This window comes from Octodon degus, unplaced genomic scaffold (genome assembly GCF_000260255.1).
Source record: "Octodon degus isolate 3935 unplaced genomic scaffold, OctDeg1.0 scaffold00016, whole genome shotgun sequence".
Taxonomy (NCBI): Eukaryota; Metazoa; Chordata; class Mammalia; order Rodentia; family Octodontidae; genus Octodon; species Octodon degus.
The window spans coordinates 17,817,592-17,822,591 of NW_004524592.1; the positions used below are offsets into that span (position 1 = coordinate 17,817,592).

At 51.0% G+C, this 5,000-nt stretch overlaps 1 long non-coding RNA gene across 1 annotated transcript in view; it reads right to left on the reverse strand.

The window, feature by feature from the left end:
- LOC111815428 overlaps nucleotides 1-5,000 on the reverse strand; it is a 19,074-nt gene that overhangs the window by 12,882 nt on the left and 1,192 nt on the right. The window contains exon 2 of the long non-coding RNA XR_002820124.1: nucleotides 3,565-3,569. This is a non-coding gene — a long non-coding RNA (uncharacterized LOC111815428). The remainder of the gene's footprint in view (nucleotides 1-3,564; nucleotides 3,570-5,000) is intronic.

Consider the following 5,000-nt stretch of genomic DNA (forward strand, 5'->3'; position numbering starts at 1 on the left):
GTATTAATATAAAAAAAAAAGAGAGAAATCTTACCCCCACACACACAGCATCAGCTGTTACAATGCACTGGCTGTTCACGCTTCTTTTCCACCCCAAGATGGACAAAAAGCGCCCCCCTGACCTGCACCCCCCAGGTCCGGAAGACAGTAAATCAGCACCTTTTTCCATAAGAAAGCCCCATCTAACAGTGTAGACAGCCAGAGTATGCTAGGCCTGGGAAATCACTGTGGAAAATCAAAACAGGCTGCCCTGAAGGATGTATACTGGAGATTAAGAAAGACAATTCATTCACAACTTCCACTGGGCCCAGGAGTGGGCTCAGCCACGGCACAGCATGTGGCCAAGCCACCAGTTGCCATCTTTGAGGACCAGTTTCAATGGGGCCTGGTCCAAGGCCTCAGGCTCAGCAGACTGAGGAGGAGTGGCGAGTGCCTAGTGTGCTGTCCTAACCCCGAGACACATTAGCATGGACTCAGTCCACGTCTCTGTTTACAGCGGAAGATGCTACAGAGCTACTCATGAAGTCGAATCTCCACCGACCTTTGTTTGCCTTTGCCTTTATTTGTTCTGCATCTCCTCGGTTATATCATTTTAACCTAAGTTTTAACTTAGTGGTGGCACCTGTCTTAATCCCAGCATCTGGGAGGCTGAAGCAAGAGGATCACCTTAAATTTGAGGCTAGCCTGGGCTACCCAGTGAGTTTAAGGTCAAGCTGAACAACATAGCGAGACCCTGACTCAAAATAAAACAAAACTAGGGGCTGGGGAGATAGCTCAGTAGAATAAGCGCTTGCCTGGCAAGTGCAAGGCCCTGAGTTCGATCCCCAGTTCCACCAAAAAAAAAAAAAAAGGAATTAAGAAAAACAAAACTAAAATGGTGATCTTTCTTTGGTAGTTTCTATCTATCCAAATTAAGAATACTAACACCTTAATTCCTTGTCTGGATTTTTCTCCCCCCCCCCCCAATATCCTGAAGCTTGATAAAACAGATGTTTGGAGGGTTCCCGGAAGAAATCACTCTTTAGAAACATCAGTGTGCAGCTGCTTCTTTCTGAGCTCGAGCACAGACTGTTGAGCACAGGCTTCCAATTTTTCTCCTGCAACCCATGAGGCTACTCAAACTAATCTCTCTCCGCTCATCACTCGAGTTCCCTGTCTAGAAGGAAGAGTCTTCCCTATTGGAGCAGTAAACTGATCACTCCACGTCAAGGATCTCATCAAGGGCCCTGCGTTGTGCAAAAGGGGGCCTCAGAAACATAATTAAACAACACCCAGCCTAATTTTGTTTACCAATTGTAGAAACAGCATCAACACAGATGAATTACATATGACACTCGTGTCTGTAACAAATCCAGGCAAATACGTCAATTTCACCTTGACCAAAAGGAGACTGAATAATTCACAGATGGGCATCCTAATAACATTATGGAGCAGCTTCACACTGAACTTCTCTTAAATCTCAAGAGGGCGTGGCAGTGTAGCTCTGGGTTTGGCAACTGCTTAGTTTGTATTGGATTTGTTACCCAGCACCAAGTCCCCCCCTAAAAAAAAATCAATACACTTAGAAGTAGGCACTACAGTTATATTCAACCAAGTATTTTTTTTAATTTCTCATGGGTGTAGTATTAATCTAAAGAGAAAAAAATTATTCTGCTTTTTTTTTTGTGCAACTGGGGATTGAACTCAGATCCTTGCGCTTGCCAGGGAAGCGCTTATTCCACTGAGCCATCTCCCTGGCCCCCAAAATGCATCTTAATTCTTTTCCCCTCCCCTTCCCTTTCTCTTTTTATTTATTTATTTTGCGGAACCAGGGATTGAACTCAGGCCCTTGTGCTTGCCAGGGAAGCACTTATTCTATTGAGCCATCTCCCTGGCCCCCAGAAAAAAAATTATTCTGAAACTTTAAATTTTTGTTGCTGCTGTTTTTTGAAACATGGTCTATCTGTGTAGACCAGGCTGGCCTTGACCTCACTAAGAGGCTTCAGCCTCTCAAATGATGGGGTTACAGATGTATGACACCACATCTAGTATCATTATTTTTTTAAACTTTGTTTTAAATGAAAGATCAAGGGCCGGCGAGATAGCTCAGCAGTCTAAAGCACTTGCTTAGGCAAATTCAGGCAGGGGTGGGGGGCCACATTTCAATCCCCAGCACCACATGCCATACCTGCCCTGCCCTCTCCTTATTTTTTTTAATTTTAATTTAATTTTATTTTACTTTTTGAGACAGGATCTCATTATGTAGTTCAGGCTAGCCTCAGACTCCCAGCAATCCTCCTGTCTCAGCCTCCCAAATGCTGTGATAACAGGTGTGCACCACCATGTCCACCTTTTATTTTCTTTTCAAAGGCTTTCCAATCTATTCTAAGACATTCTTTGGGGAAGAACATGAATCTAATAATAGCACAGAAATGAAGATAAAATGTAAAATAACCTGACATTTTTTAAATGTCTAGTTTTATAGGAAAACAATGTTCCTTTAGGCAGAAGCAGCACCCTGCTGGGAAGTGGGTGATCTGGACAATGGTCCTCATCCGTTTTCCTCCCTATAAAACCCAGATGACCTGTAACCCACCATCTGCTGCCACCTGGGGTCCCCAGCTGTAAGGACCTGGGAGACAGAAATGGGGGTGCGCCCCATGCACCTACTGCACTTCACATCAAAGACAGGGGTGTCTGCAGGGCTGTGAGGCAGAGACGGGCATGGGCACTGCTGCTCCACTATTTCAGATATCAATATATTAATTTTTTTTTAATTTTATTTATTTATTTAATTGTGTGTGTGTGTGTGGCCAGCTCAGCCCACCAGGGGGTGGGGCTGGCTGGCATGTGGTGCTGGGGGATTGAACCGCAGTCCCTGTGTTTTGCTAAACTTGTTCTAAGTAGGTGCTTTAGACCACTGAGCCATCTCTCCAGCCCATCAATATATTAATTTTTGAAGAAAAAAAATCTCAAAGCCCCCCATATCCGAGCCTCTCTCCCAGGGAAGCAGGAGCTGTCGCCAAGAAGAGGGCTCCCTGGCTTTGCCACCAAGTGGTCAGCGGACCAATCGACCTATCGAGTCATCATCTACCAGGATCCTCTTCAGGGCCAACATTTCTGGCACGTGGCCAAAAAAGGGGGTGTGGCCTTGGACTGGGCACCTTTTTGAGTGCTGGTCCCTGAAAGGCAGTAGCACCAGAGTGAAAGGAGGGATGGATACCCGTCCAGGAGAAAGCTCGCTCTGCTCAGAGGTACAGAAGGAGGCAAAAGTGGAGTTATCGCTTCCTACCTGTGACCCCAGGGCACACTGCGGAGCTGCCCGCGCAGGGGAGCCCAGGGTGCCGTGCAGCGGGCAATGAGAGCACCATGGGTGGGGCCGCGTGCCTGTGCTCAGTCAGCGTGGACGCCTCGGACATCTCCGCAGCATCCCCACATCTTCCCCACCCAAAAGTTGTTTCGGTGCCAAAATATTTCAGTAATCAGTCTCTGGCTCTGAAGCCTACAGTCTGTGCAATGACGCCAAAGAAAAGGGTTTATTCTTTTGAAAAAAGAAAAGAAAATGAAATTTCACTGCTTCAAGACATGGCCTCGCACTCCCCATTGTTTCTGAGGGGTCCGCCCCATACCTCGCCCTGGGCTGTCCAGTGGGCACAGAGGGCTGGGCATGGGCAGTGCCCTCCGAACCCGCCTCCTACCCTCCCTGCCCCAGCACGGTAAATCCAGCAGGCTCCGTGACTTGCGGAGGGGACCAGGGCGGCTACCAGACGTCTTCTCTCCCTGTCCTCGGCCACACCTAAGACATGTCGGGGCGGCACCGTCCTTGGCGCGTGACTACCATTTGCCACTTGTTCCCAGCAAACACACAAGCAGAGCACAGAAATCCCATCTCTCCCACTTCTGCCCTTTCCTAAATCAGTCCTCGGAAGCCGGAGAGATCGCGAGCTGGAGTGCCAGGGATGCCCCTCGCACCTGTCCTGGCAGCCACCGCCCCGCAGAGACTGCGCCCTGGAGAGGGGAGCCCGGGAGCAGGCAGCAGCTGCTCAGACCCGGCGCCACTGCCTGGTCCTCGGCCGAGCTCTCCCAGTCACCCCCTGGGCGGAGCCCGGACCGAACGCAGCCCCATCCTCCCCTGGAACCACCACCCCAAGTCTGCCCAGCACCCAGCAAACCCTTGCCGTGCAGACGGCTGGCTGCAGGAAGCGGCACTCAGCGCTGCGGGGAGGCACGCAGAGCGCAGCTGGGCTGCGGCTGGGCCAGGATTTGGGAGCCACACTGAGCCCCTCCGGCATGGCTTCCCACGATGTCACAAAGACCCCGCGTACGCGTCCCCACGCCACCGCACCCTCCCGCTCCTTCCCACTGCCCGCCTGAGCTCGCCCTGAACAAAGGCACCAGAGCACTCACGAGATGAGCCTCTCTCGCTGGCAGCTGCGATGGTTTGATCGTGGGCAGTGGCCGTGAGGAGGCGCAGCAGCGCGGTCCCTGCAGCAGCGCGGCCCCTGCGGCAGCTCTGTCCCTGCAGCCCGGAGTCTGGCGCAGCCCCACTTCCCATCACAGCCTCCCGGCCCGGCCTGACCACCCCCCGCGCCACATGATCGCTGTGACATCAGACCGCCGCAGACGCCCAGCCCGGTGACATCATGGGCCCGGCCGGCAGACCAGCAGGTGGCACAGCGGCGGCGGCAAGGGGCTTGGCTTCTTACAAAACACATACATATGTTTGGTCTGGATCGCCTTACTTTTAGCAGAAGGAAAAAATGTTGGAATGGAAAGCACTTGAATATGTCCCAGCCCGATGGATTCGATGAATGTGACAGGACATCCAGCCAGGATCTAACTCAGGGTCTTTCAGGGGCAACAGGCGACCAAAGTCTGAATATGTGGTACAGGCTGGCTCAAACTCACAGTGATCCTCCTGCCTCAGCCTCCTGAGCATTGGGATTAGAAGTGTGTCACCACATATACCCAGCCAAAGCCAAGATCTTGTGCCTGGTTGGGAAACACTCTACCATTGAATG